The sequence below is a fragment of the Pongo abelii genome, chromosome X (genome assembly GCF_028885655.2).
Source record: "Pongo abelii isolate AG06213 chromosome X, NHGRI_mPonAbe1-v2.0_pri, whole genome shotgun sequence".
Taxonomy (NCBI): Eukaryota; Metazoa; Chordata; class Mammalia; order Primates; family Hominidae; genus Pongo; species Pongo abelii.
The window spans coordinates 41,960,792-41,988,423 of NC_072008.2; the positions used below are offsets into that span (position 1 = coordinate 41,960,792).

At 40.1% G+C, this 27,632-nt stretch overlaps 1 protein-coding gene across 11 annotated transcripts in view; it reads right to left on the reverse strand.

The window, feature by feature from the left end:
* The window catches only part of CASK (calcium/calmodulin dependent serine protein kinase), a 400,245-nt gene that overhangs the window by 179,720 nt on the left and 192,893 nt on the right, over positions 1 to 27,632 (reverse strand). The window lies entirely within an intron of this gene.

The following is a 27,632-nucleotide window of genomic DNA, read 5'->3' on the forward strand; positions in this document are numbered from 1 at the left end:
AGTAATTAGCTTTTTTCCTAGTCCATTTGAATACAGCTATATAGAACACCATACAGTTGCAATCTAGGGGGTGTCATTAGGCAAACATTCTTGAAAGTTTGGCCAGCATTTGTCCAGTTCTTTGGTCATACACAGAACCTGAATGTTATTGACTGAATATGTAAAAGCCTCTTAGGACAAACTCCAAGGACTCATCTGAAAGTTTCTATCATGGTGTATAAAATTTTTTTATAGTCAGAATACTTCTTAAAACTTAAGGTAGGCCATTGGCTGAGAAATAAATGTGAATGAGCATGAAGATTTTGATCAGAACTGAGTTTATTTTAATGAGATTTGGCTTGTATACAGTGCTCAGTTAACTATATATAGATATATTTTTTGAGATGGAGTCTCGCTCTGTTGCCCAGGTTGGAGTACAGTGGCGTGATATTAGCTCACTGCAACCTCTGCCTCCCGGGTTCAAGTGATTTTCCTGCTTCAGCCTCCCGGGTAGCTAGGATTACAGGCGCCTGCCACCATGACCGACTAAGTTTTGTATTTTTAGTAGAGACGGGGTTTCACCATGTTGGCCAGGCTGGTCTCAAACTCCTGACCTCAGGTGATCCACCCACCTCGGCCTCCCAAAGTGCTGGGATTACAGGCATGAGCCACCGCGCCCGGCCAGTTAACTATCTTTCAATAAATGCCCACAATTAATTGAATAAAGAATAAGTCAAAGCAAAAGTATATTTTAAAAATAAGTAATATTTGAGGATAAATACTGAAATTTGCAGAAAAATTAGAGGGTCAGAAAAAGGTGACAAAATTATATTAATTACTTTGCCCTGACAATGTTAACACATACCATCTAAATGAAATTTAGCATTTCTGTTTGTATGGTTTTAAGTTATGAAAACTTCTATTTTCCTTCATGTCCTCAAACTTAAAAATTTATTTTACATTACTGGTAAACATCTTACATATCTCATTGTATACAGTTTGGTGAAATTATATTATCAATTATTATCACTTTTAAGGAACATTAAAATGAATATAAATACACTCAGTTCTAGAAGCTGTCTCATTATACTAGATGATTACTATAAAGCTCTGCACAATGGCATTCTTAAGAAAATTTTAAAGTATACTCAATTAATTATTGCTATATTATTTGGAATAAAATACATTTTGATATAAATCAATCTGTCTATTTATAACAGATTGCTTACTGAGAGAAATCTGATAACATGCCTTAGAGTAATTTGAATCCTGAGAAGGTTTCTAAATTTTTAGAAAAAATATGCTACTGACTTACCAAAGTTAAGGCTACTTATGACATATAATCTTTTATTTCTTACTAAGCATTAGTATTTGCAAGCAGGAAACAGTTCCTACCTCTCCTAACCCAAGGTTTAGTTCTAGAAGCATATAGGAAAAGGAAATTCAGAAGTATATACGTATCTTTACCTTGCAAAGACCTTCAGAACAGCTTTCTAAATAACATCTCATACATGCAAAACCAAATATGGGCAAAATGAATTGTCTGGCTGTCAGAGTGAGACCTCAGTGTTGAATATTGCTGTTAGTTTTAGAAAAGTATGCTGTATAGAGCCAGGTTTGATGGTGGTTGAATTTCTAAGATTAGGTCAGTAGAAAAAGACAATTCTCTTCCAGTACAGTTTTATTTTCAACTTTAAAAAATGGATTCTTTATTCCTGCTGACATAAAAGTAGAGGTAATATAACTATTTGAACGAAAGACTTACTGAAAGTTATCCCACAAGAGAAAAGCAATATGAAGAGAGTTCTCCCAACAAGCAACCTGGATGCTTCAGCAACATGTTAATGGGCTAATTATTTTTTAGGTTTTCAAAATATAATACTTTATCAGATATTAAAATATATTCTTATCCTTCAGTAAGGATAACACTGGGGAGCAGACACAAGGATAAACTTGTCTGTGGAACCGAATACACATGTCTAAGCAGATCCTAGATGATATATGAGAAAAGTACAAAATATGTATATGACTTTTTTTTTTTTTTTTTTTTTGAGACAGAGTCTCACCCTGTCACCCAGGCTGGAGTGCAGTGGTGCAATCTTGGCTCACTGCAACCTCTGCCTCCTGGGTTCAAGCAATTCTCCTGCCTCAGCCTTTGGAGTAGCTGGGATTACAGGTGCGTGCCACCATGCCAGGCTAATTTTTGTATTTTTAATGGAGACAGGGTTTTGCCATGTTGGCCAGGCTGGTCTGGAACTCCTGACCTCAGGTGATCCGCCCGCCTTTGCCTTCCAAAGTGCTGGGATTACAGGCATGAGCCACCATGCCCCACTGAGATTGCACCACTGCACTCCAGCCTGGGCAACAGAGTGAGACTCCATCTCAAAAAAAAAAAAAAAAAAAAAAAGATCCTGTTAGTCAAGATGTGCTGGAATCTTGCAAAGGTGGGGTTAAATGTGTTTTTGCAAAGCTTAGGTGACCCCCATACCTTCTCCTCCCTCAGAGAAAATCACTGCAAATAAAGGAAACATCACAAAAAGCATCAGGAAGGAAGAGATGGATTAATAAATAATAGTGCTGTGCCTATTTAAAATAAAAGGCCAATTTACAACCTTACCTTTTATCATACCCCAAAATTTATAAGGACACTCAAGAATTAAGTATAAATAATGAGACCATAAAAGATTAAAAAAATGAGTAGTTCATCTGTAGATGGGAAAGAACTTTCAAACAAAATAATAGAAATAACTATAGGGAAAAATTCATAGATTTGACTTAAAAATTTAGATTCTTTGTCCCAAACCATAAAAACTGAAGCAAAAGTACAAAGCAGGAAAAATATTCACAACAGATATGACATTTACTGGAGAGCCTTTTATTTCAGCCACCAACCAACAAACTTCACTTGTAAAGAAGCTTGTAGGGGTATTTTTAATCAGAAAAAAAGATTTGAAACTCAGAATATAATCTGAATTATGTCAACTCAGACGAGAGATAAACTATGGGGCATTCCCATGTTGGATGATGTAGTGTCCTCTGTCATAGCTACATGGCCCAGCTGAGTGGCTGCCATAATGCCGCAGTCAGTCCATGTTTTCAGATGAAGACTTGGAGAAGAGCTGGTTGGGGATGGTAACAGTGAGCACAGAACTGGAAAGGAGGTACTAAGTTTGTTCGAAACTTCTATTTTTCCTTTTATTTCCCCACTTCAAGTTCACATGCAAGGGAATGGGAAGCAAAGTAACATTTGTTTATTTATGTGCCCCTCACTGTTCTAGGTGCTTCCCATGCATTATCATCAGTTAATCTTCATGGCATTGTGATGTAAGCAGCAACTGTATTTTACATATGTAGGGATGCAAGTTGGTAGACTTCCATTCTACTGACATTGTCTCTGCTAATGCTTTTCACTTTTGTTTAGTTCTGTCCAAGCACAATGGTGATTGCTGAGATGTCTTTTATTTAAAAAAAACATAAATTGCCATTAATATGTATTGGGGGCAAAAATTTCTGCTTATCACTCATCAAAATTGTGTGATGTCAAAAAAACAAAATCTTTGCCAGGCGTGGTGGCTCACGCCTGTAATCTCAGCACTTTGGGAGGCCAAGGCGGGTGGATCACCTGAGGTCAGGAGTTCAAGACCAGCCTGACCAACATGGAGAAACCCCGTCTCTACTAAAAATACAAAATTAGCCAGGCGTGGTGGCGCATGCCTGTAATCCCAGCTACTCGGGAGGCTGAAGCAGGAGAATCGCTTGAACCTGGGAGGCAGAGGTTGTGGTGAGCTGAGATCGTGCCATTGTACTCCAGCCTGGGCAACAAGAGCAAAACTCCGTCTCAAAAACATAAATAAATAAATAAAATAAAATAAAATAAAATAAAAACATAAATTGCCATTAATATGTATTGGGGGCAAAAATTTCTGCTTACGACTCATCATAATTGTGTGATGTCAAAGAAACAAAATCTTTGCCAGGCGTGGTGGCTCACGCCTGTAATCCCAGCACTTTGGGAGGCCAAGGCGGGCAGATCACGAGGTCAAGAGATCGACACCATCCTGGCCAACATGGTGAAACCCCGTCTCTAATAAAAATACAAAAATTAGCTGGGTGTGGTGGCACGCACCTGTAGTCCCAGCTACTCGGGAGGCTGAGGCAGGAATCGCTTGAACCCGGCAGGTGGAGGTTGCAGTGAGCCAAGATTGCACCACTGCACTCCAGCCTGATGAGAGTGAGACTCTGTCTCAAAACAAAAACAAAAACAAAAACAAAAACAAAAACAACAAAAACAAAAACAAAAAACAATCTTTAAGACTAGTCTTCTAACCATCACACATTTATATACTCTGGAAGCTCTCTCTGAAACATGTACGATAATCCAGAACAAACTCATACAGGTTGAATAGAGGAAAAAAAAATGGAATCAAATTAGAGCATCCTACCCTTATTAGTTTTGCTTCTGGCCCATGAAATGCATAAAGAACCATCAGAAGATGGAAAGGCCTTCTAATTATGGTTTGGATACAGGTGTTGATGATACATGGAATCTCTTTTTGCTTTAATAAGTCATGCAAGTTTTCTGGGAGCAACAGTTAACTGTTACACTTATACTCTTTTTTGGTAATTTCACATATAAATAGTTTTTAGTTATAAAACGTTTCAAACATACAAAAATGGAAAAACACAACATAACAGGCAGCTAAGTACCCATCACCCCGATTGAAAAGATGTTAACGTTTTGGTTTTACTTAAAAGATTTTTCGTACCCATATACATCATCCAAAATGTTAGATATATTGGAGCTCACTTCACATCCTTCCCTGAGGAAACCTCTTTCCTGAAGTTGGTGTATATCATTCTGACGTATATTTTTGTGCTTTTACAACATACATATGCATAACATTATGCACTTTTTCTTTTAAAAATTTACACAAATGGTATCTTACTATTACATTCTTTGTAACTCTTTTCACTCAAATTATGTTTATCTATGTAGACTCATGTAGGTCTTGTTCATTCATTTTCACTGATGTAGTGTTTTGCTGCATGAATAAACAACGGTTCATTTCTCCATTTCCCCTAACAATGGGCAATTTGGTGGTTTCCACTTTTTCCACTAATTGAAACCATGCTCAAGTGAAGTCTTTTGTATACCCAATGCCCATGTGTGAAGTTTATGGCTGACACCTAAAAGCAGAAATGCTTGGTTGTAAGGGTATGTACATTTTCAGCTTATCTCAGTTTTGACAAATTGCTTTCCAAAGTGATTTTACCAATTTATATGCCCATCCCACTACAAGGCAGAAATGAGTTCCTGTTTACCCACATCCTTACCAACACTTGGTTTTATCAGATTTACTAATTTTTGCCAATCTGGTAGGTGTGAAATGGTATCTCATTGTGGTTTTAATTTGCACTTCCCTGATTACTAGTGAAATGAAGCATCATTTCATATACTTTTTGCTCATTCAGGTTTCTTCTTGGGTGAATGGCCTATTCATATCTATACCCCTCCCCCTTCCTTTTCCCCTAATGAGTTGCTTATCTTTTTTTTCCTTTTTCTTTTTAAAAAATTGTTGAAGTAGTTCTTTATATATTCTGGGTTCTAAATCCTTTGTTATTTATATAGTTTGCAAATAACTTCTAACACTATGTACTTGTCTTTTACTTTGCTTACGGTTTCTTTTGTCAGACACTAGAAGCAAAGCTAAAAAATTTTCTAATCAATAAATCTAAATAAACACTGGCCCTTATGCATTCCTCAAGGACCAAGCTAAAGAACTTGCAGATGAAATTATAATTAGACAGCTTGGTATTTCAGTTATAAATAGTACAGAGGAGTCAAAATCAGGTGTTCCCGAAAACATGAAAATAGAAATGTTTTCTAAGAGTTCAACTACAAAATCCAAATACCTGAGTACAAATATGTAAAACAACTTCAGAGACAGAAAGTCTCTTAGACCAGAAGATGACCTGATTAAATGCATTAGCATATCTACAGAAATAATTGGCTGTTCACTAGGGGATGAGGGAAAACTAGAAGAAAAAAAGTGCCAGAAAAATGTTGGTATTGCCCATCCAACACAGTCCAGGGGATTGATCTTGGCCAATGTATATGGATTATTATGGTCCCATCATTAAGGCCATGGCAAGAATTATGGTAAGGCTGAATCCAATAGGTTTTCTTATCCCAATAATACTAAGCATTATTAAATAACAAACTGAGAGGCAGCATAAAAGACTGGTTAAAAGGGTGAATGATGCAGTCAGACTGCCTGAGTTATTTCTGCTGCCATCACTTAGAATGTAACATTGGGTAAGCTCTATTTCCTCTACTGAGAAAACAGGAATAATAGTAGTACCTAACTCATAGGGTTGTTATGAGGACTCAATGAGTAAATAAATGTACCTGGCAAGTAGAAACATGCAATATATGGTATCTAAATACCCAAATGCCAAGGGAAAGGCAGAGAAAATACATAAAATGGAATGGCTAGAAGCTGAGGGTAAACATCAGAACTAGGAAGATACATAGTGGAAGTTGATCTGGATCTGGAGGTGGGGGAAGTAACTCAGAAAGAGTAATTTTATTCAGCCTCAGCTTTCACTAATAATAGCAATGTCCAGGACAGGAGAGGTAACAGATCCATTGTATTTTATGCTAATCAGAACCATACTCTGAAACTTGACCAAGTAAGGAGGAGAGTGTGAGGGCACCTGGCAGGATGCCATTAGAAGAAATGTTGGGCCAGGCACAGTGGCTCATGCCTGTAATCCCAGCATTCTGGGAGGCTGAGGTGGGAGGATTGCTTGAGCTCAGGAGTTCCAGACCAGCCTGGGCAACATAGCGAAGCAGTCTCTACAAAATATTGAAAAATTAACTGGGCATGGTGGCATGTGCCTGTAGTCCCAGCTACTCAGGAGACTGAGGTGGGAGGATCACTTGAGCCCAGGAGTTTGAGGCTACAGTGAACTACGATCATGTTACTGCACTCAAGCCTGGGTGACAGAGATCTTCTAAAAAAAAAAAAATTAGAAGAGATGTTAATACATATCTGATTCTTGGTTTTTCTCCGTGTAATCAGAGACACCAAACAGGTCACCATATTGCATTCTGAAGTGAGGACAAGGCACCTTCATCTAAACCTGGCTCCATAGCATGAACTCAGGCAGGCCCAGTAATCACGCAAATGTGGTATATTTTGAAATTTTGTCCAACAGCAGATTTCTAAACCAAAAGTTCTTAATGCCTTCCATTAATACTGCTGGCATAGCTATTATAGGCCCTTTGCAGACAGTTCCTTCCTACATTTCCTGCCTTGTCCTGTGTGCCATTACTTATTGAGACTTTCTAGCACCCCGGCGCCCCTCCCCATGGTCTGCTTTTTTCCTTTCCTGTACTCAGCAGCACCTCTCTCTTCCCCAATTCAGTTTGTCTCTTTGTTTTCCTAGTTTCTCTTTTAATGGCCTTTCTCACAATTTGGTGCCCTCTTCTCTTGGGTCCTCTGAACTGTCAGAAGATGAAATACTTCATATTTGTGTGGAAATTCAGTTTCTACTCAAAAGAAAAACGCTGTTTCCTCTACATGAAAAACAACTTTCAGCTGGCTGCAAAGGGAACTGGTGAGGTTTGCATGCATGTTCATATTCAGTTCCCCTTTTTGGCTAGTGAAACTTGAAAAACACAGGAACACACAGGGTCAGCTCTTGTGGGGACTGATTACAGGGTTCCAAAAAGATGTGGCAAGTAGGGAGAGGATGCAGCTAAGTAAGTGAATGCAAGTCTCATGGCCCAGCAGTTTGACATTTATGATCCTGAAAATAATGAAACCCTGAATAATGAGTACAACCCAGCATGGTAGGAGGGAAAGCTACCCCACCATGCTAGACTAATCATCTTTCTACATCCTTTTAAGCTCTGGTATTGAAGATGTCAGTGAACTTATCCAGCTCTCAGAATCAAACTAGCTATTGGGAAGCAAGAGCAACAGACTTTTCTTCTGGTTTTACTGAAAAGTTAGATTAATATTCTGGAAAAAGAAGGTAAAGGGAGAGGATTTATAGAAGATAAAAAGCACAAAGGAAACATCATGGATTCATGGCATATTATATATACATATACACATATACTTTTTTTTAGAGACACAGTCCCATTCTGTCACCTAGGCTGGAGTGCAGTGGCATGATCACAGTTCACTGTAGCCTCAAACTCCTGGGCTCAAGCGATTTTCCTGCCTCAGCCTCCCACGTAGTAGGGACCACAGGCAAGTGCCACTGTACCCAGCTAGATTCATGGCACATTGAATATACCTTTTAATACAAGAAACCACCAAAACAACATGACAGCTTCAAGACCAAAGTGGGACACAGTGGGTATCTCTCACAAAGCAAAATTTCCTTTTCTTTTAGGAATATTACCCAGGAAACTATGAACTCTGAGATACACATACTATAGTAATCCCTAAAGAAAGAGCCAATTCACTGCATTTCAAGGAGAAAATATAACAAGTCTAGTTAGAACATTAAAGTTGCAAGCACATCCAAGGAAATGTGTTAGATTAAAAATTGCCCCCAATTCCTGGCCACTCTTCTCATCCAGAGGTGGAGTCTACTTTCCCAGTTGAATCTGGGCAGGTATTAAGACTTGCTTTGACCAATAAGATGTGGTAGACATTGTATGACATTTGAATAAGGCCTTAAGAGACCTTGCAGCTTCCAGTTTTGCCCTCTTGGAGCCTGAGACCATCACATTGTAAAGAAGCCCAGGATGAAAGATCACATGGAGAGAGGGGCACAGCCTGTTCAACTCTTCCAGATGATGCTCCAGACACATGAGTGAGGCCATATTGAACCAGCTAGCCTCAGCTGAGCTGACAGATGACTAAGCTGCATGAATGACCACCAGGTGAGACAAACAGAACTACCCAGCTGAGTCTAGAATAAATTGCAGAATTGAGAGTGAATAAATAGTTCTTGTGTTAAGCCACCAAGTCTAGGGGTAGTTTAGTATGCAGCAATAGATAAACAAAGCATAAAAAATATAAATGAAGAATATGTGTAGCACTGATTTCTAAAAAGATGACAACAAATATAGTAATTTAACAAAAGACAATGCCTTGAGTTATTTTACTTGAAAGCTTTGTGTGTGCGCACGAGAGAGCGAGAGAGAGAAAGAGAGAGAGACAGAATGTACCTTCCAAACCAATGAAGGGCAGGGAGTAGTGGAGCTGCTGAAGATTTAGGAATAAACCACGTGTTCTCGGAGATAAAAACAAGTACATACTCCCCCTGATGAAGAGAACTGAAAAAAGAGGGAATGGTTACTATAAGCTATCTCTTCACTTTGGGAGGCCGAGGTTGGTGGATCACGAAGTCAGGAGATCCAGACCATCCTGGCCAATATGGTGAAATCCAAAAATTAGCTGGGCGTGGTGGCGCGTGCCTGTAATCCCAGCTACTTGGGAGGCTGAGGCAGGATAATCTCTTGAACCAGGGAGTTGGAGGTTGCAGTGAGCCGAGATCGCGCCACTGCAGTCCAGCCTGGCGACAGAGCGAGACTCCATCTCAAAAGACAAAACAAAACAAAAATTATCACTTAAGTGGAAGGGATATGTAGCATAAGTTGTAAGTTGTTACACTGACGAGGAAGTGACTATAGTCGAGGATAGAGGTGATTTCTCCTATACTGTCTTCATTAGGTGAAAATACTTTAAATTACATTTATTAATAGACGTAACATGTTTTTATTACAAGCTTTTCAGTGTTATTTGACTTTTAAAACTATGTCCATCAATTTCTATGATTAAAAAAAGTTAAAGAAAAACTAAAAGATACAGTAATAAAAACTTTCACATACTAAAATGTAAGACTTTCTTTCTACCACTAGGATAACTGTAGTTGTGAATACTTTACAAAAGTAACTCTTGTGATAATCACTAGTACAAAACAAAACAAAAACTATCCCTAAAGGACACACCCTATTAAAGGCAGATGAGTGGCACTGGGCTTTCATCTTAAGGACAGAAATCCATTGTCTATACAATTATTTTTTTTCTATCATGTGTGAAGTGGTTTTCAGCTACTAAAAGAAATTTATTGTTGCATTGGAGCTTCAAAAAATCCCCAAACTTTTCTATTGTTTTATGTTTCTAGCTGGAAAATAGTGCAATGTGGGCAGTTTATGCGTCAGCAAAAGTGGTTTAACTAGGGCTGGTAATACATTGCCCTCTGCTGGCCAAGGCACTATTAAAAAAGTGACCCTCTTTAAAGACTTTTTTCAGTGTTATTATAAAATTTAACGCAGGTTTCTTCTTTCCAGTTTTTTTTTCTCCAGATATTTCTGGAACTCTAGAGAACTTATACTTCCCAGTTCAATACTTTATTTGTAGGTTTATTAAAACCATACATTTTTAGGCTGGCTTTTGATAGAGGAAAGGGAAGAAGAGGCAACATGAAAATATTAGAAACTATGCCACATACAGTGCTGTTTGAGAAATAATATAAAACAACGAGACTTGTTTAGAGTGATGTCTTAAAAGGACTACTTCAAATGTAATACATCCATTCACCAAAAGATGTCTTAAAAGGACTACTTCAAATCTAATATATCCATTCACCAAAAGATTACCAAGATGCCACCACCAAGGAAACAGCTGATTTAGGCAAGAAGAGAATCATCGAAGAATGCTAAAATCCAGTGGGTGAAAGGGAAACACAGTATATTCACAGAGTCTCAAAATATGACCTTCAGATTACTTATCAATTACAATGAAAACAGGGTAATTACAGTGGAGAGTTGGCAGGAGTTAATAAATCTCGAGATTGAAAATTGGAAACAAGTACATAAATGAGATATATTTTTGGTCATTGGGGATAGCTGGTCTCCTTATTTAAAGCAATAAACTAGATTCTATTGAGTATTATCATATATTATGAGAGTCCATATAAAACAGTAAAGAATCTGGGCTCTAAAGTCAGACTATCTGGGTTCAAATCTAGACCTTATAATATAGCAGTTGTATCACTGTAGGCAAGTTATCCTCTGTGGACCTACTACATCCATCATCTAGAAAGTGACAGTAATAACAGAATCTATCTCAGAGATATTTCTAAAATTATATGAATGTATATATAAAAGCAGATCAGTGGCTGTCACTTATTATTATTAATTTTCTAAATGTGGTTCTCAGAGAAACCTGTGACTTAAATGCTTGGGGCTCTTAAGAGAAAATGAATACAGACACTAACGGGTATAGGAGGGAAGACATGAGATGTTCAATTCTTCTTTCTCTTCCCTTGACATCTATCTCTCTTTTTTTCCCCTTGATTAAGGACAGGAAGTTACATGGAGCAGGGGACTTCACCTTAAGACAATTGTATCTAGAAATTCAAAAGAAGTGATTGGTAATAAAATGGCCAGGAAACCTTGGTCCTAGAAAGAGACAGTGGAGTGTAGAATTCTGGGCACTGATATATGATGCCTTTTAAATTCGCTAAATCTCACTGCAATCCAAGTCACCGTTTCCCAGGGTATAGATTTTGTGCGTGCGTGTGTGTGTGTGTGTGTGTGTGTGTGTGTGTGTGTGTTTTGTACCTGGGGCGATACAATGGAACAGCATTATTTTTGGAATTCTATCCTCAACTGCTTCATTCTTAGAAATCTTTATCTACTTTTGGCTTTTTAAAGACTCTACAGAAAAGAATGGTTAGTTCTGAAGCATAATATGAACCAAATTTGACTGATTTGAAGATGTCAAAATTCAAAATTTGTCCCTCAAAGATATTTTTGCCTCATCTAATTCAATGCTAAAGTTTCTCCCCATTCTAAACCTGCTAATTTCCTGTCTGCTTTTCAACTACCACCCCTGAAATTCAACTACCACCCCAATTCTTATGACTGCCACTGAAGTCGCTAGAGTTTCTATGCTGTGCATTCCTAAAAGACAATGTTTAGCCAGCACACTCAAGCTTATATGAAAAGCCAAAAGCCAAAGCTGAAGGATAGTGAAACTTTGATGATCAGGTCTGTGATACTATAAAATATATATTTGGTCTTCAACCCTCTTTCCAGGCATACAACTGCTAAAATCCTTAGAAACTCCAGAATGATGTCTTTTTGTATGCTAATGGTTGACTGATAGCTGGAACCCTTAGGTAGTTTCAGGATGGGGCTGGTAGCCTTGAAAGACTAGGCAGGATTAGAGGGTTGGGACATTAAGCCCCATCCCCAACCTCCAAGGAGGGGAGAGGGGCTGAAGGTTAAATTAATCTCCAATGGCTAATCGTTTAACCAATTATGCCTATATAATGAAGCCTCCATAAAAACCCAAAAGGACAGTGTTCGGAGAGTTTCTGGATAGCTGAACTTGTGGAGTTTCCCAGATGGTGGTGCCTCTGTCCAGAGAGGACAGGAAAGCTCCGTGCCCCAGCATTATGCATCTTTTCATCTGTATCCTTTATAATAAACGGGTATATGTAACTGGTTCCCTGAGTTCTGTGAGGCGCTCTAGCAAATTAATTGGGTCCAAAGAGGGAGCCGTGGGATCCCTGATTTATAGCTAGTCGGTCAGAATCATAGGTGACACAACCTGGGGCTAGCCGTTGGCATCTAAAGGTGGGATCCAGTCTTGGGGACTAAGCCCTCAACCTGTGGGATCTGATGCTATCTCTAGGTACATAGTGTCAGAACATAACTGAATCAGAGGACACCTAGCTGGTGTCCACTGCAGAATTGCTTGCTTGCTTGTTGGTTGGGGAGAAATCCCCACACATTTGGTCACAGAAATCATCTGTGTTAATTGTTGTTGAAAGAGTAGAAAGCACTTTGTGAGTTTTGTTTTCTTTCCAAACTATGAATTGGTTTCAATGAGGTAGGGTTTGCTAGAATGGACTTGGCTCACAGAAACATGTGGTTTGGGAAGAGAAAGAATGAAAGTGACAGCAGCAGGAGGCAGACAAAATGCCTAGACAGATAGGGGCGAGTCCTCAGTGAAACCGACCTTCAAGCTGAAGACAGTTTAAAGCCTACCTACATGTCCCGGGTAAATCCATGGACTGCATCGAGAACCTGTCTTCCGTTCGGTGCGCTTTCCTCTGATTGATCCCCGCCCCTCACCTATTTCACATATACCTACCCTTCCCTAATTGGTTTTCTACACTGTTGTGCCCACCTTTGAGTGGTGTCTTCGCTTTAACCTTTTCTGCATACTCACAAACCAATCAGCACACACACCCCATTCTGAATCCATAAAATATCCTGGACCCAGCCACAATGAGAGAGACAAACCACCCGACTGCAGGGGTGGGGGGCCACCCCTGTGTCCCCTCTCTGCTGAAAGCTGTTCTGCTGCTCAATAAAATTCTTTCCTACCCATCCTCACCCTTCAAATTGTCAGCGTATCCTCATTCTTCTTGGATAAGGACAGGAGCTTGGGAACTGATGAATGCAGGTACAAGCCATAGCACAGGTGGGGTGAGTGGGCCTGACGCCTCAGCAGGCCCATGGCCAAGCAAAGGCCAGGTAGAGGGGCGTTGCTGGCTGTGGAGGTCCCTGATTGGCAAAGTGGCCAAGAAAAATCCTGCATCAAAAAGGTGGGAGATGAGGAATCTTTGATTCCTGGGTGGCCATGTGGTTTCCCACTGTTTTGAGCTGCAGCTGTGCTGCAATCAGCTACTAAAGGTAAAAGTTACTGGTGGAATTCAGAGATGGATGCAACTCCCGGGGAGTTGGTTCACTGGTTGCATAAGGGTATGCAGACTAATATGAAAAAGTGAAATACTAAATTCCTTGGTGTTTATTTCTAATAGCTAAATGAAATTAAAGGAGAGTGATAGGTTAGACTTTGTCTGTCTGAGCCCAGGCCACTAGCCTCAAAGCTGACCCCAAGGAAAAAATTATGTAAGGACAATGAAGCACCTTTATGATTGAAACTGCCTTTGCAAAACTGTAACTAAGGAAATTATGACAGTGAAAAATATCAGACCTAACCAACTCCATCTTGCTTCTAACCTCTAAACTGTCCTTGTCCATTACTGGGCATAGGCCAAACTAGCCTTGGGAAGGAATTTAATTTATAGTTTAAATAATAGCCCTTCCCAAAAGCTAAACTGTTCTTGTAAAATGAATGAAAGGCCACCAGCCACCAAGTACGGATGAGAGGGGCTGGAATTCTAAATGTTACCAGCCATTATTCTGGAGGTCATAAGATTTGCAACTTACATCACTATCATGAACCTAAGATTGGCCTTTTGAGATGTCTTTTCAGGTATTTGCATTTCTAACAACTGGATGGCCCCACCTGGACCTGCCAACCAGTTCTGTGGCCCCCTACCCAGGAACTGAATCAGCATGAGAGGACAGTTTTGACTCCCTATAATTTCATTCCCGAGCCAACCAATCAGCACTCCTGATTCACTGGCCCACTACCCACCAAATTATCCTTAAAAACTCTGATCCCCAAGTCTTCTGGGACACTGATGTGAGTAATAATAAAACTCTGGTCTCCCGCACAGCTGGTTCTGCATGAATTACTTTTTTTCTATTGCAATTTCCCTGTATTGATAAATCAGCTCTGTCTAGACAGCGGGCAAGATGAACCCACTGGGCAGTTACACAACCTGTGGTTATCAAGAAGGGTAGTCAATGTGGGGAAAGGGTAAAACTGATAAACTATTGAAACTGGAGGGTATACTGTGAAGGAACTGTCAGAGCAGTTTCTTTGGTTTTAAATGCTCAAGAGTGGAAGAGCATGTTTGGTTGAGGTAGGACCTGCAGTTCATTATTGAACAATCACAGATGGAAAGGTAGATTTCCAGACACACAGGAGGTTATTTCCAAGGGAATGGCCAGTGTGGTGGACTGGACCTGTTTACCCTGAGAAGGGGACTGTCCAATTTCACCTGTAAATGCCAAGTGGTGTACCCTGAAGCAGCAGCTCATTTGCTTCCTATGCAGACCACGTGGGACTGGCTTTATGATGACTGAATATGCCTATTACCCAGGTCATGACAAATGCTGTGGCTAAGGGAGCCTCTTTTGTATGGGCGCCAATGAAAGCATGAGTATAATTAACAAGAGATTGGGCAAAGGCAGAGTGGAGAGTCACAGGACTCATCCCAGGAAGGTGGAAAGTTTAAATGGTTATTGAGAAATAAGGTGAATGAAGAAAACATTGATGGGGTGAAACTAAGAAGAAAAAGAAAGGAGAGTCATGGGACTCATCTAAGCAGGGTAGAGTCTTTAGAGGGCTATTAAAAAATGGGATGAATAAAGTGGAAATTGATGGGGTTAAAACAAAGGTCATCACTATAGAGGTTGGTAGGGAGATTCTGCTGTTCTCCTAACGGTAAAGGGTTCCAAACAGGTTTGGTGTATTTATCCCAGTTAGGAGAAATTGAAAAAATGAGAGGAAGAGATTACAATGAGAAAGCTGACCAACAATTACTTGGGGCAGTGTCGAGGCAGGTTAATCATGACAAAGATTGACAAAAGGGCCAAGGTACCTTGGCTCCACCCTCTGCTGGGGATTCAAAGCTTTTTTCTAAGGAGAAAATGGTAAAATGGTCTGGGAGTGAAGAAGAGAAATTCTGGGACTGGGACAGAAAGTAAGGGTTGGTAGGAATACGAGATTTAGAATGTTTATAAACAGGCTTTATGTAAAGAAGTTATGTCTCCTTTACCTGAATGTTTGATGGAACTGGATATTATGTCTGGGTGGGGAACACTTCCCCTACCTAGTACTGTAAACTCAAAACCTGTTGGTAAAGTCGTAATAGAGGCTACAGTTAGGAAAGTAAGCATTGAGAAAATTAAGGTAAGTTGGTACATTTGAACACACTTTACATGAAGTGGTTGTGTCTCTTTCACTTGACTGTATTATGGGGATATTGTGTCTGACTGGGGAATGTTTCCCTTACCTCGTATTGTAAAACACCCTTGTAGCAATATTAATTGAACATGCTAAATGGGAAACCAGTAAGATTACCCAAGCCCACAATCTGTAGAATAGAAGCTGGAATATCAGTAGGGACAAATTCTCCATTTGCTACCCCTTTGTGAGCGTTTACTGGGGCTTACTCAGAAGTCTGTGAGCATCTCCCAGTGACAACTACTGGGACTTTGCAGTAGAGAATTTCCACTTGGGGGTATTTACTACCTTGCTATGGGACATTAACTGAAGTTAACCCCTATGACTGAAGGACATAAAATGATCTTGACACCTGAAATACCCATGCTTTCTCACATGATGTCAGAGAAACATTCAAATGCAGATGGCAGTGCCCAGAACAGTTCCATAATAAAATGGAAATGGTTTATACAGGAGCATCCTCCCTGGGAAGTGCAAAGAGGAAATACTCTCAAGCAGGGAGCCTCTTTTCCTCTAGGATTGACTCTGGAACTGTGTGAGGAACTGCAGAATTCTACTGACACTTGGACAGGGCCCCGTAAACAGCTCTCAACTGACCAACAAAGAGTTGCTTCGTGTGTAAATGACAGTTCCAAGATGAACAATCTTGTTTGGAAGGATGCCACTCTTGATCAAAGAAGGTAAGATCAAATTAGCTTGGTGGCTGAATTGCATTCTAAAGAAATGAACAATAGCAAAAGCCCCTGTGTTTGATTTTTTTACTGACTCAGTGGCCTAGCCACATGGTCAGGCAGAAGGGCAGTGGAAACCTGGCCTATTTATTAAAGGGATGCCCATATGGAGAATGGCCCTATGGAAATTTGAGGAGTGCATTAAAGTAGAACATGTCAATGCCCATCAGAAGAGCTCCTTTCTTGGCTGGGCGTGGTGGCTCACACCTGTAATCCCAGCACTTTGGGAGGCCAAGGTGGGTGGATCACCTGAGGTCAGGAGTTTGAGACCACCCTGGCCAACATGGCGAAACCCCGTCTCTACTAAAAATACAAAATAATTAGCTGGGCATGGTGGTGTGCACCTGTAATCCCAGCTACTTGGGAGGCTGAGGCAAGAGAATCACTTGAACCCAGGAGGCGGAGGTTGCAGCAAGCCAAGATTGTGCCATTGTACTCCAGCCCGGGAGACAAGAGCAAAACTCTGACTTGAAAAAAAAAAAAAAAAAAGATCCTGGTTCAGAAAGTGATTGATATCAACAAGCAGACAACTCTGGGTGCTCCCTTGAAGTGGCCACCTGGGGTCCATGAAATGAGTGGATAAACGGGTACTGCAACAGTGCAGAGATAGGCTGCATTTAGACATGTTTCTTTTGCATCATCTTAGGCACAAAATGCCAATAAGAACTGTTCTGTCTGCCAGCAAAAGAGACAGACACTGCCCATGGCTGTGGGGCAGATTTCCTTGGTGGGAAAGCCCTGAACAAGCTGGCAAGTGAGGCTGATGCTGGTAGCCCTGGGAGGCCACAAATGGGTTTTGACAGGAGTAGACACTGATTCTGGACTGGGCTTTGCTTGCCTGGTGGAAGATGTGAATGATGAGAATATCATAAAAAAGCCAGAACAGAAGATATTGCACATATTTGGAGAGCTGAACACCATTTCTTCAGGCCAAAGAACACATGGTACAGCCCATAATGTTCCAGCAGTGGGCAGAGATATTCTTCTCAGAGTAATAGTTTGCTCAGAGTGCCATAAAAGCTAGAGCAGAAGATATTGCACAGATTTGGATGGCTGTCACTTCTTCAGACCCAGGAACACATTATATAGCCTATAATGTTCAGCAATGGGCAGAGAGATATCTTCCTCAGAGTAACAGTTTGATAGAGAGTGGAACAGGCAATGAAAACACTGGTTGTCTAAAACAGAGGGAGATGAAAGCACGAAGAGCTGCCTCATTTGCCTTCGCAAGTGTGTGCTCACATTCAACATGAGTGGGGCTAAGGGAATTTCCCCACTCAGTAGATTTCTCCGCTTTTCTGAGGTATCCGGGAAGAGGGGGTGTGGAAGGATGCTGGTATGACTACGCATTTCTTGCTAAGGGAGGAGTACATTGGTATAATGATCATACTTTATTTTTCTTTCCCACGTCACCTCAACTTTTTTTTTACATTTCGCCTACCTGATGCATTGGTCCTAGGACCAGGGCTGCAACTACAAGTGCTGGAAGCAGGGGCGATTCCTAAGTAAGAAACTGTAACTATGTTTTTAAACTTTGAGTCAGAATTCCTAAGGGTCTGATTGTGGGGTGGACCCCTAAGGGGTGGCTTGTGCCTTATCCCATCTGGCAAAATTGGGGCTAACAATAAATGCAGCTATACTCCCTAGTGGTAAAAACAGCCCACTCGTTCTGCTGCACCTATGGAACCTTACCCTATCTGAATGTCAGATACAATCAGTTTCTCTTCAAAAGTTTGGCATGTTAATTCCCTTGTTCTTTGTTCTCAAACTCAACTTCCTTGTTCTTCATGTCTCCTTGCCCCTGACTGAAGTAAACAACCTTCCCACCAGTCTATAGTCCACAGCTGTTTCTTGCTCGTTGCCCTTAGTCACTCACTCTGCAAATTACCCCTCCTGCCATAACAGCTCTTACCCCCAAAACTGCCCTTCCCGCCAGTGTAACCCCCTCCCTGCACACTTCAAATTAGCCAACTAGGACCAGTTTCGATTGTGTGGTCCAGCTCCATCCAATGGAGACAGGACACAGTAGTAGAAACTCATTGCATTAGGAATAAAAACCCCTGCTTTCCTTTGTTCTGTGTGCTCTCACCATTGCTCCACCAGTGAGAAGCACCCTTCTATAGAAGTTAATTTGCCTTGCTGAGAAAACTTTTTGCAGGAGTGCTGATTCGATTCTTGTGGCACCGAAAATTTATTTCTAGCATGAATGGGAGAGGACTGAGGGGGCAGCACTTGCTAGACTAGCATTCTTGCCTGCAATCTAGACAAGCGCAGTGGCTGAGTCTATTTTCCCATCCAAAGGTGGAAAAGTTTGGGAGTTTATAGAGATAAGGAAAAATAGTAGTGAGAGTAAAGAATAAATGGGTTATGAAATGAAAGAAACCCAGTATTATATTCATACCTTGAAAGAGGCTTAGAGCAAGAAATGATATCTGTCTCCTAGCTTAATTATACCAGCTGCTGTAAAGGGTGAAGCTATATGTTTGCCGAGAGCACTCAGACAAGACTGAATGGAAGCCTGCAAACCTGAGTGGCCTCGCCTTGGGAGACATTCATACAATATGATGGGCTGGACTGATTATTACTGATTGAATGAGATTCTAGTAATTTGGCGGTATCTTTTGAGTTGTACATCCTTTTGATGTGAGGGATCCAAGACAGAGGGTGGACTGGATACTATGAAATATATATTTGGTCTTTGGTCTGTTGTCTGGCATACAACCCCTAAAATCCTCAAAAACTCCAAAGTGATGTCTTTTTGTATGCTAATGAGGTGACTGCGGTCTGGCAGCCCCTAGGTAGCTTCAGGATGGGGCTGGTCATAGGAAAGACCAAGGCAGGATGAGAAGGTTGGAACATTTAGCCCTACTCCCAACCCTCCAGAGAGGGTAGAGGGGTTGAAGGTTAAGGTTATCAACAGTAGCCAGTGCTTTAATCAATCATGGCTGTGTAAGGAAGCCCCCATAAAACCCCAAAATGACAGGGTTCAAGGAGCTTCTGGATAGCTGTACATGTGGAGGTTCCTGGAGGGTGACATGCCCAGGAGGGCATGGAAGCTCTGCGTCCCTCTCTTCCCCCACACCTCACTGTATGCATCTCTTCAACTGTATCCTTTGTAATATACTTTATAATAAATCGGTAAACATATTTCCCTGAATTCTGTGAGCTGCTCTAGCAAATTAATTGGACCCAAAGAGGGGGGGCTGTGGGATCTTTGATTTATAGCCTGTCGGTCAGAAGCACAGGTGAAAAAACCTGGGGCTTGCCATTGGCATCTGAAGGTAGGAAGAAGTCTTGGGGACTCAGCCTTCAACCTGTAGGATCTGACGCTATCTCCAGGTAGATAGTGTCAGAATAGAACTGAATTAGAGGACACACATCTGGTGTCCACTGAATTGCTTGCTTGCTTGTTCATTGGGAGAAATCCCCACACATTTGGTCACAGAGGTCATCTGTTTAGACTCTTGTTGAATGAGAGAATAGAAAAAGCACTTTGAGTTTGTGTGTGATTTTTTTTCTTTTTTTCTACCCTCAATTGGCATTGTTACCGATCATGGGTTCTTGGACTCTCAATGCAATAGAAATTGATATGAGGCCAAAAGCACTTTCATAGACAAAGCTTCACTGGAGCTTATGCCCAAACAAAAGGGAGGCAGCACAAGAGAGAGAGAATTCCCGGGCTTCCTCCTGAAAAGAGTCATAGGGCTTTCCTATTAGGCAAAGTGCAGGAACTGGTAACAGGGGAAGGGTATGCAGGCTGGGCTGAGCAAAGCAGGTAAGCAGATCTGGTTGCTATGGTTATCTTGAGTAATGGGCCACCTGGTGGTCTGGCCTGTGGCAACAAGGCTGTAAATCAATTGTTCAGCATTCCTTCCTGAGGCAATCTTAGTTATCTCATAAGGCCAATTCCTGGAATTCTTTAAGAACTATTAGCATTTGAGGTAGTGGTGTGGGTTTTGTGATCAGTGGGAGTGCTCTAGTGGAGGTGAGCTGAAGCCAAGCCTGTCTCTACTCTTTCTCAGTGTCAATGAAGTGGGGTTTGCTGGAATGGCCCTGGTTCAGGTTCATGGAAACATGTGGTTTGGTAAGACAAAGGATGAAAGGGTTGGGAGATGAGGAACCTTTAATTCCTGAGTGGTCACCCACAGTTTGGAGCAGCAGCTGTGCTGCAATCGGTTACTGAAGGTGAAGTTACTAGTGGAATTCAGAGATGGATCCAACTCCTGGGGAGTTGGTTCACTGGATGCATAAAGAAATGCAAACTAATAAGAAAATGCGCTTTGAGTTTGTGTATGTGTGTTTTTCAACTCACAAAGTCCATTTCTGTTTTGTCATTAGTCTTTTCTTAAAAGTGTTTGAAATGCTTGTTCCCCGGTGCCATAAAGAAATACCACTTGAACATAAATTTAATTTACTCAGCAAGGCCATTTTTACTTCCTGCAGAAAGGGTACACTCGCCAGCAGTTTTGCCACAAGAGTACACTGAACAAAGGAGACAGGGTCATTTATAAGCTGACGTGTCCACCCTACTGCTGTGTCCGGTTTCCATTGGCTGGAACAGGACCTCACATTCTGTATTTGTCCCGATTGGCTAGCAACTTAGAACTTTTTAAAAAAGGCAAAGGCAGAGGAGAACAAAGGAAGGAGGAAGTAACTTGTGGAATGCTGAGAAAAGTAAAAACACCTTCAAATAAGGAAGAGGAACAGGCTATGACCCAATGCTTGCTTGGACCAGTATAAGCATGCCAGGGCAAATATTTAGGCTAAATTGTGGGAGCTAAGAACATAAAGTACATTGATTTCTTTATCACGGCTAGCAGATATTTAAGAATGTTAGCACAGGTCTTTGAATAAATTTCACTTCTAAGAGAAGTTACTATTTATTCCTAATTAAATGGGGAGGAAAGTCTTTGAAGAGGAAACTCTACTTTACTTTTTACAAAAGCTGATAACTTTTCTGTGTTATTATAAATTTACAAACTTCAGACTGTATTTTCTGCTGCTTTTAAAAGTAATTCTTGAGAGAAACGCTCCCATTGCTTGCTGAGAAACCAGCTCTTCAGAACAAGGAGAGGTTTTTCTTCACACTCTGATTAAGGGTGGGGCACCCACGATCAGAGCTGCTTGTGGCAGGCAGTGAGGGCCTGAGAACAGTGTGACTGGAAACAAGGCTGTGGCCAGACACCACTTCCTGGAGAGGGCAGGGGGCTCAGTGAGCCTTGAACAAACCATAGCTTTGAGTAACTGCACCGTGCCTCACTCCTCCTGAAGATAACCACTGGCTTGGGTGTATGTTGAACTGGACAAGGCTTACTTACCACTGCCCCTGATTTAAAGAAATTATTATCTTTTGAATATGATATTCTAATGTGTACTAAATTAGTCATGTCTTCTCTTTCTGCATACCAGCCTCCCAATGCCCTGAGCTCCTGATTGGTTAGTGAGAGTACTTAAAAGGCCAATTGCAGCCAGTTTAAATACTAGTTTGGATAGCATAAAATAATTTCTAGATGAAGCACATGGCTTCAGGAATGACTAAGCTGTCCTGTGTCCTCTGGGTTCTGGCTCAGAGGGAAATTGATAAGGGACCCTAATTCTAACCCCAACAACCCATGTGAGTCAGGAAAGCTCTCATGTCCCCCTGCTATGTATAGCCCACCATGGATTGCCAAAATAAATGTCCACATGCCTGCCCTTTGATCATGGTATCTCCTCTGCCAGGTAAGTATGTGCCTGCCCTTTGAAACACTCTCACTGAACCACTCCAAATGAATTTTGAGGCCAGATTAAAAAACACACTTGATACACAAATCCATCTCAAAAGCAGGAAAATTAATACAAGACAGAACTTCAATTGTAGGACATAACTCTAACACCTCAAGGAAGTAAATCCTAAGGGTGAGAGCAGAACACTTAGGAGATCAATATTTGGCAGATGATATAGGAATCAACCAGAACTATTAAGCCAAGAGCATTTGGACTTGGACAATAGAAGGGGAACCTTGAAGAGACGGATGGGCAAGATGAATGAGAACCAAAGAAAACTACTGGTGATTTGAATGAGAAAAGTCCAAAGGGGCCACTTTTACAGAATACTTGTAACATACTTTTTAAATCTAGTATTCCCTGACATTTACTCTTTTTACTAATTGTAACAATATTTCCTAATTTCTTAGAAGAATGAAAATAAAATCTACGTATATTTCAATTGGGGAACTCAAAATCACTGAATCCTAAAGAATTTATACTGCCATTGTTGGAATAATAGTTTGCTTAACAAAGTCCAGAGTTTTCAAAGATAGAAAAAAACTGGACTTGATTTCTTCCATGGTCAGTTTCTGCTACCTCAAGTCTAGAACAGGATACACAAATACATAAATCAGAACAGGAAACCCTATCTGAACAAAGTTAAAAATACTTAAAACATGACCCTACCGTGAGTACCACAAGGTACCCTTATTGACCTGCTAGAACAACCAATAATTTCTTTCTAAGGCAGAGAATGAGGTCATTTTAAAGCTAATTTACTAATTGTATTCCTCTAGGCAAGCTTTTTAACCTCTTTGAGCCTCAATTTCCTCCCGTGTAAAATGGGACTCCCACCACCTATCTCTAGGGTTCTTAGGCATAAAATGCTCTGTCCCATACCTGGCACAAAACTGTCACTTACTAGGTTATGTTCTCCTCTTTTTCCTTCCATTTGCTTTCACAAAGCCTTTCAGAACCACTTTGAGTCACTGTTTCTGCCCTTCTCTAATTCACAGAGCATTTGAAATCTGTATCACATATCACATATTAATCTAAATTCCTGGCTTGTTTGTGGAATCTGCTCAATTTCCAGAGACCCTCAATTAGCTTGTGACTAAACATCCTACTTCTGTGACCTCCACATGCTGCTAGGAACATAGTAGAAACTCCAATAAATATTTGTTGAATGAATTACACTGTTTAACAAAAATAGACCTAAAAACCAAAATAGTGTAAGAACTGGCAAAACTTACACCTATCCAGGTATGCTTGCCCAACAAACAACCAGTGGACTGACAACGGTTTTTAAGCAGTACTTCTGACTCTTCCTTTGTTTCAATGGTTGATTGACATCTCTGGTAGCCAGTTTCCAAGATGGCTCCCAGTGATCATCACCTCCTGATATTTACCCTTCCCACACTGATGCAGGGCTGGCTCTGTGTGACCAATAGAATACTGCAGAAGTGACAGTGTTGACTTCAGAGGCTAGATCACAAAAAGGCATTGCAGCTATGGACTTGTTCTTGAATTAGTTGCTTTGAGGTGAGCCAATCATCATCCTGTGAGGACAGATGGCTATGTGACCTTGGGCAACTTATGAGATCTTTCTGAGTTTCAGTTTTCCTCACCTTTAAAATGAGACATTTCACAGGGTGTTGTGAAAACCAAATAAGACTTGGATGTAAGGCACATAGCGAGATATCTGGCACATAGTAAGCTCTCATGAAATGTGGCTAATGAATGATGGTAGTGATAGTAGAAGCTGTAGTACCAGCAATTGATTAGATGTGAGATGTGAAAGAAAGAGGAATTAAGGATGATTCGTAAGTTTTTGGCTTGAATAACTGAAGGAGTGATGGTATCATTTACTGAGTTTGGAGACAATGGAGGAAAACAAGAGCGTTCTTTTTTCGGACCAAAGACGCTTATGCCTGAACAGATAATATTACAACTATCTTTCAATCACTTAGAAATAGCATTCCATTTCTGTTCTTCTCTAAATTACTTAAAATTGTTTTTTGTTCTATGTAATTCCTTCCTGGAACATGATACATTACTGAAGTAAAAGTGATGGGAATTCTAAAAGCCAAATTACTCTGTAATGAATGTCCATGTAACCCTGGATGAGTCACTGTTCTTAAGTAAATAGTGGCAAGGCAAAGATGAACAGCAGCAGAACACAATCTGGACACTTTAGGCAGTTCTCACTTTTGTTTTGGAGAGAAATATTAGCAAACATCAGAGAGAATTTATGAAATAAACATGAAATAAAGTAAGCATCAGGGGTTTATGAGAAATGGCAAGGTACTTCTGTAAATTTTAAGTGCAGATTTACTGATAACTAAAGTGCTCAGGTTTGATGAAATTAGATTTCTGTTCCCTTTTTCAGACTCCCACTGGTTTAACTACTCAAGGATGAGAGGAAGTGCTTGATGCAAGTCTTCCTCCTCAGATGTACACACTTAGCTTTCATTTAGTTAGTAGGTCACAGACTGATTCGACAATCCTGAACAAAAAAACTGGTTTCACAATTCTATTTTTTATTTTTTAAATTTTTATTGTTTTAGACTAGTCATGGTTTCCCAATTCTTTATAACTATTCATTTGATCTGAGGCATACTTGGCACTTCCCAGGATTTGCCAAATCCAGTATGAAATGCCCCAAACAGTGTATTATGTTGACAAATGGAGATAGTGCAGGGCAATTAGAAACAGAGTGGGTTAACTCATTAGTAACCAAACTGGGACCCAACCCTGGGTGCAGTCTGCTTACAGTGAGTTCCTCTGGGCCTCAGCTTCTTCAACTTTAAAACAAAGGGTCTCAGTCCACAGATGATCATGAAGTTCTATTTTAGCTCTATAATATTTGATTCTAGTAAGTTATAAGAAAACTTTGAGTTTTGTTTCTATTTTTTGATAAAGATGGATTGCAAATAAGCCATCCACAAACAATTTTACAGACGAGTTTGCACCAATATTTGTATTGGGTTACTACAGAGTGGCTCCTTCTACCTGTGTCATATAAAACTGGCCATGGGGGATTAAACCTGTGAACTTAACTTGTCAATCGTGCAAACAGAGGTTACAGGGGTGTAACTAGTTCATGAAATAATCATAAGGAAGTATAATTATGTATATTGTTCACCAACTTCCTCCCACTACAGAAACAGAAATGAGGGTTTTTTGAGGAGGCAGTTGCCACACTGACCATAACTATTGAATTTCTTCAATATTCTGTTTAATTTCCCCTTTTCCTCCCACTGTAGTTGGTGTCATGCAAGAATCTATTCACACTGACTAAAGATATTGGAAGAGTGAAGATCAGAGAATTTGAAGTCTGAAATTTGGCATCACTGCCCTGAACAATATAACCTTAGTTGGCACAAACTACTCATACAGGTAAGAGTGATTATTATTCATTTTTAGCTTAAAAATTAAACTCTATAAAAATAAACAGGACCTAATGGTTTAAGTTTTGAAAGCTGATCATTAAGAAAGGCAGTCAGCATATTAACTATGTAGACAGTCATTAGTAACTGAAGTTAAGAGTTGTAGAACTTTTTTCATTTGTCAAATTAGCAGAGACAAAATGTATGCATGAGTGACTTGAGATAGACATTCTCCTGAGGGGAATATAGACTTAGAGACATTTTCTGGAGACCAGTTTTGCATCTGTAACATGTAATTTTTATTTGATTTCTTAACAGTACTTTCCAAATTTTGGAAAATAGTTATCTAGTAGTTTTATGATCCAAGTTCATTTTTGAAGGAGATGTACATAGTAGATACAAGTTTGGGAAGGTAAAGATGATGACCTAGTTGTTGATTGCTATACTGAGAGTCCTATAGAGACTCAACTTCTGTCTGATAAAGCTAGCCTCTGCAGAAGTCTTTCTATCTCCCTTTTGTTTGGAAGCATTTAATATTCATACAGAAGCACCATTACCTTTGCAGTTTTTAGTATACTATGCATTATCTGCACAAGGTAGGAGCTACTGCTTTTCTTTAACAGCATCATAAAAGGAAGCTCCAATCCTTATGTAAAATCAAAATCTACTGTGAGCAGATAATTTTTTCTTAAATAAACTGGCTCATTTCACTGTCTGACTGATTTTTGAACTGGTGAAGTTACAGATTAGGTTTTATATATTTATACCAGGGTCTACACTAACTGAAACCAGATTATAATTCATCAGGTTGCACTAGATTCAGATACAAACTTACAATGAAGCATATGGACTGTTTTCTAAATAAAAATAGCAAAGAAATAAAATTATAAAGGCAATGGTAAACATTAATTAAGAATCTTGGTATTTAAACCCACAGACACTGCACAGTCCTCAAGTTTTCAAGACTTTGGGTGTGGATTGGTTTAAAAAGTTATTATAAAATTATAATATCATATTTGAGAAAAAACCCCAATTTCTGTAATCCAAGATGCAGAAAATAAATCAAACCATAATTCTGAAGGGGGTAGAGAGTAAAATTGCCCTGAGGGGCTGGGGGGATATAAGAATTTCAAAGGGCTGTGTATGGTACAATTTTTATGTTTATCAAAAGAGAACATGATTAAAAAGAAGATTGAGAAACCTTGCTGTAGATCATGAAAGAGTGGAGCATGTGGTGCTCAGAAGGCTATGGTGAAGAACACAGAGAATATGGCACATTCTGAATAGAGATCATGGTTCTTATTTGACCAGAATCCAGTAACTTTTGTTATTCTTACCTGAAAGAAGTGAGGAAATAAGGAGAAAAATAAGAATAAAAGCAGTTTGTATATGATTCTTCAGCACTTCATGTGTACCCTTTGAAGCGAGAAAGATTTAAATATAAGACAGAAAAAAGTAAAAACCAGCATTTATGTTGTGATTAAAACATCATATCCTTTAAAAAAAATCCTCTGAAAAACTCAGATACCAAATTACACACAAGGACACTCTAACCAACAAGCATAGCAGCTACAGTTTTTTTTTTGTTTGTTTTTGAGACAGGGTCTCTTTCTGTTACCCAGCCTGGAGTGCAGTAGAATGATCATAGCTCGCTGCAGCCTTGAACTCCTAGGCTCAATTGATCCTCCAACCTCAGCCTCCCAAGTAGCTGGGACTCCAGGAACATGCCAGGATGCCTGGCTAATTTTTTTGTAGACACATGGTTTCACCATGTTGCCCAGGCTGGCCTTGGCCTCCCAAAGTGCTGGGATAACAGGCATGAGCCACCATACCCGGTCTAGTTTTTGTATTTTTTATAGAGACAGGGTCTCGCTATGTTGTCCAGGGTGTTCTTGAAATCCTGGTCTCAAGCACTCCTC